An 11,286-nucleotide genomic window follows, 5' to 3' on the forward strand; every position below is an offset into this window, starting at 1 on the left:
TGTGTCCCAGACAGGAGCTCCCTATGCTGCGTCCCCCGATCAGGGACATGCTGGACGGAGGGCTGGCGACGTTTGCCACAGGCCGTAAGCAGGGCACAGGGTTAAAGGCCGGTGCTGGCTGCCATGGGAGCAGGTCGGTGCTGGGGCAGAGTGGGGAGTCCAGCAGTGTCTGCACTCCAAAGAAGCCCTGGCACTCATCCCGTGGTGGTGCAGGGTAGCCAGGGCTGTGGTGTAGGGGGATGCTGGGTGCTTTGATGCCGTGGTGGTGCAGGGCAGCCAGGGCTGGGATGCCAGGGGGTGCTGGGTGCTTTGATCCCAGTGCACTTGCCACCTGTACTCTTGCCTGTACTGGGAGCTTTTGCCTTCCCCTCCCCCTCTAGAAAACCTTATGGGATTGGGACCTTTCCTGAGAGATATGGCTGGCACAAGGACAGTGCCATGTGGCAGTAAAAGTCTCCTCCCAACCCTCCCCAGCACCAGCCAGAAGGATGTGGTATTTGACTAGACTACCTGTGGGTATGTTACCCCAGGACTGGCACAGTCACCTCTTACTGATCTCTGTCACCTTCTTCTGTCAGTCCCAACCCTCCCTGAGCACTGGCTCCCTCTCTGCCCAGACAGTCCCATATGTTCCTGTAAGGCCCCTGGGGTGCCTGCATGACAGAGGACATGGCTGGGGAGCCCTCCCTGTTCCAGGAGGCACTGGGGCTGGCACATCTTCTGCAGCCCCATGCACCTCCCACAGGCCCTTTGTCCCTGTAGCTGGGCACTCTCCCACCGCCTTTTCTGTCTTTAGGCTGGCCACTGGGGACCCATCTTCTGCCCTTGCGCCATTCCCCATCCAGCTCCTTCCTCTCCCTGCACCATTCCCCATCCAGCTCCTTCCTCTCCCTGCACCATTCCCTTGCTGCCCTCCGCGTGATTTGTCCCAGGGCAGAGGTCCTGGGTCCCCCCAGGGCCCAAGGCTTAGTCTTTGGCTTGTTTGCAGGACCCTGACCTCGGGTACAGGGGAGAGAGGCGACGGTAGAGGCAGTGAAGGGTTCATAGCATGGCCCTTGCCCCACATCTGTGGTGTCTCTTAAGGTCACGGCACTGCTCTGCCACCCCAGTAAAGGTCTCATGTGAGAGGTAAGAAAAGAGGGTCCCTGCCACCGCTCACTGCCCGTATATCTCCTGTGCCCTACTGCTGCCTTGGGAATGAAGTAGGCACTGTAGGGGCTGCAATGTATGGGGAAAGATAGGGAGCAAGGGAGACTGGCACAATAGAGTAGTAGGAGATTAACTCATCTGTCACTGTTCCTTGGCCTGTGCAGGAAAGATAATGGGGGAGCACAGCCACAATGCTGCTGCTGGCCTGTTTCTGCTGCTCAAGCTGTCTCATGCACAGACAGCCCCTGCTCCCTGCCAAGAGTGGCTGGAGGGTCCCTGAGGATGAGCTAGGCGGCACTGGGAGCAGCAGGGTGGGGGATGCAGACAGCAGCAGCAGAACAGCCTGTCCTGCATCAGAGCAGGCAGCCCTGAGCTGCTGGCAGCAACAAGATACTCTGGGGCTTACCAGGCAGCAAGTCTCTCACGGAGCCCTTTTGCTTCTTGAGAAACCTGGCTTTTTTTGCAGGGATCCCAGCACCTCCATGGCTGCAGCTACAAAGCAAGGCCAGCAGCAGCACAGCAGCAACAGCCCTGCTGCAAACCTTCCAAGCTGTGCTATCGCGGGACAAGCACTATCAAAAGCCAGGGGAGGTTTTTCCTCCTGCTTGTACCTACTGAAAATAGCAGGTCCCGTGGAGAGACTGGAGAAAGCAGGGAGCAGGTAATGCCTTCAGCTTCTCCTCAGAAGGGGGATCTTCATGGGAAGCCAGCCATCACTGTTGTCAGGGCTGCCTTTCCCTTTCTGCTTGCCAGATTTACTGGGTCTGGGTCGCAGTGTTAGCAGAGCAGGCTGTGTTTCCCCGGAGACTGTCTATGAGTCCCTATCAGCTGAGGATGGATGTGTTGAGTCAACCTCAGGCCAAGATCCCCTGGGAAAGTAGCACCAGGAGCCCTTCTTGTCTCTATGGCGCTTGGCAAAGGCACAAGGAAGCTCCTGGCTGCCTCATAGCCCAGGGCGGTGAGAAGGAGCAGGCAAGATGTATTCTAAGAAGTGAGATATGTCAAGGAGGTGCGCCTTATGCTTCTCCTTGTCCCATCCCGGCAAGACTCAGGGGACCCCTTCTCCACTGCCTGCAGTTGAGTTGCAAGCACGGACAGCCCTGCAGGACAAGCATTGTTGTCAGGATGAATGTCACTGTGTTATGTCCTCATGTGATCCATCCTGGGTGAGAGCAAGACTCTGAAGTCTGCTTCCTAACACCATCCCTTCCCTTCTGCACAGTATATTGCCTACTCTGCTCCTTTTCACTGCTTTCAATCCAAGAGGTGGAGCACCTGCCCTTGGACTTCCCTGCTTACCCCACCGATTTCCTGGCTCTTGCTCATTGCCAGCCCCTTCTCTGTGACACAGACATGAGCTGGTACAGCACGCATCGTGAAGGCCTCCATATCACTGGTGACCAGTCCCATTCCATGCACACAGCTCAGGATGCTGGCGACACCTCCATCTCCCACTGCTGGTGACGCACCCATCTCCCTGTTCCAGCCCGCTGTCTCCTCATCCTCGCAGTGGGCACAGGTTGTATCAGAAACGGTGTGACCAGCAGGTCCAGGGAGGTTATTCTCCCTCTGTACTCGGCACTGGTGAGACCGCTCCTTGAATATTATTTTCAGTTCTGGGCCCTTCACCACAAGAAGGATGTTGAGGCTCTGGAGTGAGTCCAGAGAAGAGCAATGAAGCTGGTGAGGCGGCTGGAGAACAGGCCTTATGAGGAATGGCTGAGAGAGCTGGGGTTGTTTAGCCTGGAGAAGAGGAGGCTGAGGGGAGACCTCATTGCTCTCTACAACTACCTGAAAGGAGGTTGTAGAGAGGAGGGTGCTGGCCTCTTCTCCCAAGTGACAGGGGACAGGACAAGAGGGAATGGCCTCAAGCTCCGCCAGGGGAGGTTCAGGCTAGAAATCAGGAAAAAATATTTCACAGAAAGGGTCATTGGGCACTGGAACAGGCTGTCCGGGGAGGTGGTTGATTCACCTTCCCTGGAGGTGTGTAAGGGACGGGTGGATGGGGTACTCAGGGACATGGTTTAGTGATTATAGGAATGGTTGGACTCGATGATCCAGTGGGTCCTTTCCAACCTAGTGATCCTATGATTCTATGAACACGGCTGCTACGCCCTCCTCCTTCTGCCTTCCCACTCTCCCCCCCCCCGCCGCGGAGCCGCTTAAGCCCGGCTAAGCCCTTCCCCGTGTGCTCCCCGTGCTCCCCGGTCACGGGAGGGCGCCCCACCGCCCGCCGGGGGCCGCCGCAGGGAGGGGCTGTGCCGGGGCGCTGCCGGCAGGGGGCAGCACCGACCCGCGCCTACAGGCGATGAGTTTGTGGGTGCTCAGCCGCCGCGCGGGGGCTCCAGCATAGATCCCAGCACAGATCCCAGCACAGAGCCCAGCACAGAGCCCAGCACAGATCCCCAGCATAGATCCAGCCACAGAACCCAGCCCAGACCCAGGACAAATCCCAAGACAGCCCCAGCATGGATCCCCAGCATACCCCCAGGACAGAACCCAGCACAGATGCCAAGACAGCCCCAGCACGGATACCCAGCACAGATCCTAGCATGGATCCCAGCATAGATCCCAGCCCAGCCTGAGCACAGATCCCAGCATAGCCCCAGCACAGATCCTAGCATGGATCCCAGCACAAATCCCAGCCCAGCCTGAGCACAGATCCCAGCACAACGCTAGCATAGCCCCAGCACAGCCCCTCTCGGGGTCAGGCAGCTTTGCAGCAGGGACTGGTAGGGCCCAGAAGCAGGTGCCTTCCCTCCAGGGACAGCCAAACTCTGGCAGGACCCTTCTCTGGTAGCAGGAGCGCAGGGTGCTGCAGGGTCCCAGCAGCACACCCCAGGCCCATGTGTGAGAGGCATGGGAACCCCTGTGGGTTTCCTTCTTCCCAGGCCATGTCACTGCATCCTTTGCCCATGGCTGGATGCTGGGTTTTGTGGAGGGGCTGAGGGTGGGAGGGCAGTCTAAGCAACATCCAGCTGGTACACGATGGCCAGGGTGCTGGTCATGGCTTTGGCCTGCCATTTTTTTTTTTTGATGTTTCATTGTTGCACTCTCTTGGGTAGCCTGAGGGACATATTTCAGCTTGGGAACCCATGGAAGAATGACTGTCGAGGAGAGGAAATGATGAACGGCTGGTACTGTTAGAAGCTGTGGGAAAGGGCTCTCCTGGAGACCTCCCTGGGGAATGTTTGGGAGCATTCAGCCACAGCTCCACTACTGAGTCGCCCAAGGGGGAAAGCATGACAGGATGGGCTTAGTCTCTCAACAGGATTTAGTCAGCCGTGCCAGACGTTTGCACAGAGCTGAATTCCTCCGCGCCAGCCAGCAACTGTTGGGCCAGGCACAGACCAGGGCCAGCAGGGCTGTGAGAGCTCCTGGGGCTGTTTGGAGCCCCTGTCTCTGCAGGTGGCCATGTGTCATGGTCCTCATGGTGCCGGCGGCCACAGAGCCTGCCTGGGGAGTGGGGTGATGCAGCAGGTGGGTACCTTGTCCCTGCCATGCAGGGTGGGCAGCCTCCATCTGTGGCAGCAACTCCCTGAGAGCTGGGAGCATGGCTTTGCCCGCTGCCACCAAGGTGCCTGGGGAGGCTGATGGAGAGCCAGGGCCTCAGGTTATCCCTTGGAGCTGGGAATCAGCCACTCTTCAGACAGGCCTCTTTTGCCTTTTAGATGCTGCATGGAAAACCAGGGAGCTGCTGGGCACCTGGCTCCACGGGGGTGTTTATGGGCTTTGTCGGGGGAGAGTGGGACCACACAGTGGCTGCTGCCTGTCCTTCCTCCTACCAGATTCCTTCATTCTCAGCTGCCTGCAGCTCCCCAGTGGTGTTTTACGAGGGTGGCTGGGTGCCAGCCCGCTCCTTCCTCAATGCCTCTGCTCCGTCGCGGGAGGCTGGAGTTGCCAGCCAAGGAACGGGATGTGCCCCCGGCACTGCTTCAATGGGCCGGATGACCTTGACTATAGTGTGGCTCCCTCTGCCCACGCCAGCTCCATCCTCTGCCAAGGACACCTGGCGTGGGACGGGGTGCTTAGTGTGGTCCATGCCCTGAGGCTGCTATTTCTGAATGCCACAGGGCGTTCCTGCCCTCCTCCATGCCAGGGGTTAATCCTGGCTCCTCCAGAACATGGGGGAACTTGCACTGTGTGTCTTGAGTTTATCCAGGTCTCAGCTTGGCCCTTGCCTACTGCATGGGTAACTTGTCACCCTTGGCCGATGGCAAGGTAGCTGTCACTCAGTAACTAAGTATGCAGCGACTCCACAGCTAATTGGTGTCATTAGGCAGTAAATGCTTGTAAGAGAGAGCAATGGGCAGCTGGAGCTGAGGAGAGGGCAGCAGCAGTGCACCCAGGGCAGGGAGGGAGGAAAGATGTGCAGGGAGGGAGGCAGGGGGATGGAGATGGAGGAGGGGGGGATCACAGCGGGAAGGAAGAATGCTATCCAGAAGGTGACAGGGATGGGAGACCTTCAGCAGTGGCTTGGGCAGAGGGGTTTGTGTGTCCGTCCGTGTCCTGTGCTCCCCACCCCTCACCTGGAGCCTGCCACCTGGGAGATGCCCTGCATCCCAAAGATGCTGTTGTCCCTTGAGGGCACCAGATCCTCCCTTCTGGTATTCTGAGAGGAGCTGGAGCTTGGCTAGACCCTTCTGCTCATGCCAGACCCTGAGTACCCCCGGCCCCTTGCTGAGATGCACCCGCCCAGCAGACAATGGGATTTGTTTCTGCTTGCCCAGCTGGAAAACAGTCACTGCCCCTCCATTGGACTGCAGGTGCTTGGGGCCAAGGCTCTTCCCTTCCTTGTCTCTGCGCTGTTTACTCACTGGGGCCACAACCTCTCTGAGCACAGTGGTGCCATCTCGGTGTTATCAGCGAGGGAGGATACTGAGCATGGGGGGTCGGTGGCATGATGTCTTCTGCCTCTCCTTGCAGGGTTTCACCTAGGGCTGCTCTTCTGCTGGCAGTGATCTCCCGCTGCCCTCAGCCCACCAGTGAAGAACTCACAGACAACTTTATCCCTGCGCGTCAGGTTGTGCAAGGAAGCAGAGGGACAGCAGGCGGCTTGAGATCTGCGTGGGTCCCTGCAAACAGTGACGTGATCATCTGTATCTCTGTGCCACAGGCAGAGCTCGAGAGGAGATCACAGCCTGCTCCTTCCCACTTAGTCCCAGCCAGGCTCAGGCCATCAGGTGAGTGTCACCTCTGTCTTGCACATCCTGCCCTGAAATGCAGGACAGCACACGGAGGTCCCATGGGGTTACCTCTGGGAGCCTCAAAAGCTATGTCCAGGGAATCTTTACCCCAAAAGGCCTTGAAGGCAGCTCCACAGCGAGGACACTGCTCCAGAATGACCCTGGGCCAGTAAGGAAACAGTAAAACTAAAACAGTCCCTGATCCATTCGCTGATCTCAGCAACAGGCTGAGATATTTTGTTAATAATCAAAGCATTCAGGATCATTGTAGTCTCTTTATAGCTGGATTTCCAGCAGCTTGTAGTGGGTTCCCCCCTGGTCCCCTTGGCTAATAGGTTAATAACCTGCTGTCATTTGTCAGAGGTCCAGCAACATCTATGTTTCCCTCCATGTGACTTATTAAAATGGTCCTTCTCCCCCTCTCCCAACCTGGCTATGCTCCACTGCTTTGTCACACGTGCAGAGAATCGGATACAGCTGCTAATCTGCTTGCCACCCGACTCCTGCTTTCCCACTCAGCCTTTTAAACACACTGGGTCTCTGTTTTTCTGTCCCGTGGTGCTGAGGGCTGGTGCAGAGGCTCTCTGAGCTGAGCTGCCTTTGCCTTCCTTGGGGACAAAGTGGGTAGTGCCCAGTAGAGGGAAACATTGTCACTGTGGGTCGTGCTTGCAAAGGGAAGGATAGTTCTGTGATGGAAAGGGGAGCTGGATGACATGCACCCCCCTGACTCAGCCCTGCTGCAGGCTGATGGCTTCACCGTGCCTCAGTTTCCCCTGCCACTAGAGGGAAAACAAAATCTCATTGCAGAGGAGGGCTGGTGGGTTAATTAATGTATGGTTGCAAAGTGATTGCAAATCTCCAAGGAAAGCATTTGATGTGGGTGCCAAGTGTAAAAGATCCTGGAAACACTAAGTGCGTGCAAATGCTGCTAAGCTCCTCAGACCCTAAAACTCAAATATTACCCAAGAGGCATGGAAAATATTCCTTCAGCTCAAATGATACATTATCCACAGCCTGGAATAAATTTCGCTTTCTGCTCTTGCTTTCCAAGCCAGCTGTTTGTTTGCTTTCCTATTTTGGATTTTGTCGCTTTAGTTGAAGCAAGGGATTGCTGCAAGGGGGGCGAGGGGGGAAAGAGGCTTTTGTCAAAGTTCTGGCAGCAGGCATCTCTGAAGGGAGAGCACTTAGCCTGTTTGTTCTGCCTGTTACACACTAGGTTTTTTTGAGCAAAGCGCACAAATTTGGCTCCAGGTGATGGCGATTGCATCACCTGCAGGGCATGCTTGAGGTTTCGGAAGGACAGCTCATAAGGGCTAGGCAGCATAAGCTTCATCAGCATGTACTGGGAAGTGTGTCCATGGGACTCCCAGCCCTATGTAATGGGGAAGCTTTGCTGGCTGCCTTCCTCCCAAAAAGCAGGGCTCTGTCTTCTCCCTTTGCTCAGGGGAGTGTAGCAATCTGCCAACAGCAGCAGCATATTTTGGCACCATGCTGCTTCTTCAGGGATGGAGAGCATGAAAGAGCAACAAGCCCCCAGGCTCTGCTTGAGGCTGCCTTTTCTCCTTGCCCAAATTGCACGGGGGATAAACATCTAGCTACGTGTATTGTACTGGTTGAACCGGTACCAGTGCTGGGCAAAGCACCAGCTGTTTCCAGTTAGGAGCAAAAACCGTTTCTGTAACTGTTTGTTTCCTCTGGAAGGCTTGTTATTACACTCACCAAGGCAAAGATGATAACGTGAGTCACTTGTGAGCAGAGAGCTCCGCAAAGGCAAGACATCCTGTCAAGATGAAGCAGGGCAGCTTGGCCCTTCAGCAAGGGTTCATGTTTGCATAGTAATAAGTGAGTTGTAACTGGCTGTGCCATTTGTTGCCTTCCATCACGGAGGAAGTGTCATTCCCTTGAGGCCACACACCGGTGTTGGCATCACTCAAGGCCAAGGACCGTGCATTGCTCTTGAGGGCAGATGTGCTCCCCTGGAGGCTGATATGCCTCTCCTGAGATGAGACTTGTGGGTGAAATCTCTTCTGTCCTGCACCAGCCAGAGCTGGGTTTTCACGGACACTGTCTCCCAGCCTTAGCTTTCCTCAGTTTATGGTGTCTTGCTTGCTCCAGGTCTCCTTCTCCTGAAAGGAAGGCATTATTAGACCTCATCCTGCAGGTCGGTGGTGGGTGGGTGTACAGGTCCGTGCAGAGAAGCAGCCGGTGGCCCATGCTGCACTTAGGAGCTAGAAGCTGCCTTTCTCCTCCCCTCCCCTTGGGTATATCTGCTGGATGCCTGTCTGCCTGCGGTCACCGGTGGCTGCAATGCTGTTCAGCGCTAATGGATTTCAAACCCCTTGTCTCCAGTGAGAAACATCTCTACTGAGAGATGGTAATTCCAGTGCTCGGAGCAGCTGTGCGAACAGGACCAGAGCTGTGAATTAGAGAACATTTAATCGCATACTTTGGGGGTGGTAAGTGCTATACACTCCACTGCTTAAAGTCTGGGGTGAGGCAGTGGCTACACCCACCGTCTCCTGAAGAAGAGACTTCCCGGAATATCTACTCAAAGGCAAATTTTGTGGTATTTCTCCTCCTGTCAATGTCTGAGTCTCCTAATGATCCTGAGAGTCTTGTCCTGGTTTCTCAAACCACAGTGGTAGCTTGGCTGGGCGCTGCCAGTCTGGACTCCACACTTGGAAGTTCCTGAGGGATCATTTTCTGCAGCTTTTTGTATATGCTTATTTTGGAACTTATATAGAAAAATAAAATGTAGTGATGTTTAAATTTTAGCTCAATGCTGCTGAGTGGCAAGTATGGACATCTGGAGAGGAAACATGGGCCCAAGATGCTGTGGCGTTGAGGACCTGGGGATTGCCATGGGGGCTTGTAGGTCTCTGAAGCTGACAGCATGGCACAGCTCAAAGCCAGAAAGAAGTGACATGAGACGTTCCAAAACAGGCAGCATCACTCTTCTATTTTGCTTTTTTTCCCCTGCCTATTTTGAAGTGGTCTTGGTTCGTGCTTATCCCTTTATGCTGGGGTTGAAAGAGGAAGAGGGTGGGGGAGAGGGAAAGGAGAGGAGTGAGATTTCGCCTGTGTTGCAGCTGGCCCAGAAGACCTTCTAGATAAGAAAGGCTGACAGAAAATAGGGCGAAGAACAGCAGGTACAGGGCTTGGCTCAGTCTGGTTCTGGTCATTGCCTCAGAGATGCAGCAAGAGCTTAATTGGAGATGAGAGCTTTTAAATTTAATTTGATCTGATAAGAATCTTATATATAAGACAAGGGCCTGCTGCTCACTTCATGTTGTCAGTGCATCCTACTATCTGACCCCAGAAACCTGTAACCACAACTAATATCTGCAGCCAGCACAGAGGGAGTGATCCAGTGGCACAGGCTGCTACTGAGTAGGACTAGGAGTCACTTCCTGAGTGTGACAGCGTCATCATTGCGCCACAAAAAGCACCAGTAGCTGTCTTGCCCCTGTCCCCATTCACTTTTACTCGGGCTATATTTTGCTTAGGTGGCGATGTTTTGCTGGTCTTGTCTTAAAATACAAGCTTGGTGCTTGAATCCTGCAGGGGAATGTGTGTTACAGATCAGTGAGGATGGAAATCTGCCAGAGCATTTGGGGGTGTTTTAACTTCTGATTTTAATTTCTACCCCAAACCGATCGCTGCCTGCAGAGAGTTTGCCGAGGCTGTTTATTAACGGAGCAAATGCTTTCGTAGTCAAAGCTGCGGCTGCAGGGACTTCCTGCTGCCGACTGCTGCATGGCGTAGGTGAAGGGAAAGAGCGAGGAGGCCCATGTGCTCCTGGTGGAAGCACCTTGAAACACTGAGCTACAGGGAAAAAAAAGGTTTCTGCAGACAGTTTAACCACCTAGACATGAGTTTGACTTCAGGCACACTCCCCTTTGCTGCAGGATAAAATACTCCGAAGACTGGCTGCACCTTCTTACTCAAGCAAAGCAAGAGGCTCTTAGCAGAGCAGAGCAGATATCTATTCGGGAGAGATAGGAGCCTGGAAAAAAAACAGCTTAGATTCCGCACTTGCCCTTTGGATATTAGATACACATAGTTAATTATATCCTCTGCACCCACGTGAAATGTTAAATTTCAGAGCGGTCTGCACAGCGCCTGCTTTTCTGGGTAGCACCACCACAAATGCAAAACTGTCTTCAATCCTCTTCATAACCTGAGATATTTTCATTTATTTACCTATTTTTTTTATCTATTTGTTCTATTTATTTACCTATTTATTAATTTACCTATTTGTTTATTTATTTATTTACCTATTTATTTTCACAACATAAGCAGCTACTGCCAACAGAGACTGTTTTTGTCCAGATCAGGATGCAGCACTGGGGACAAGTGATGTGCCTAGCGAACATAGAATCATAGAATAACCAGGTTGGAAGAGACCCACCGGATCGTCGAGTCCAACCATTCCTATCAAACACTAAACCATGCCCCTTAGCACCTCGTCCACCCGTGCCTTAAACACCTCCAGGGAAGGTGACTCAACCACCTCCCTGGGCAGCCTGTTCCAGTGCCCAATGACCCTTTCCATGAAGAATTTTTTCCTAATGTCCAGCCTAAACCTCCCCTGGCGGAGCTTGAGGCCATTCCCTCTTGTCCTGTCCCCTGTCACTTGGGAAAACACGACCAGTTCACACTCCATTTAGAGCCATAATCCAATATGTATCAAGATACAGAGATATATTATATATTATATATTATATATTATATATTATATATTATATATTATATATATTATATTATATGCTATATAGTTATATATTATACATTATATAATGTTATATGTTACATGTTACATATTACATATTATTATAGATATTATAATATCATGTCAATATGTTAGTTGACAGCTGCATGAACATGAGCCAGCCATGTGCCCAGATGGCCAAGAAGTTTAGTAGCATCTCAGCCTGTATTAGATATGATG

The sequence above is a fragment of the Phaenicophaeus curvirostris genome, chromosome 2 (assembly GCF_032191515.1).
Source record: "Phaenicophaeus curvirostris isolate KB17595 chromosome 2, BPBGC_Pcur_1.0, whole genome shotgun sequence".
Taxonomy (NCBI): Eukaryota; Metazoa; Chordata; class Aves; order Cuculiformes; family Cuculidae; genus Phaenicophaeus; species Phaenicophaeus curvirostris.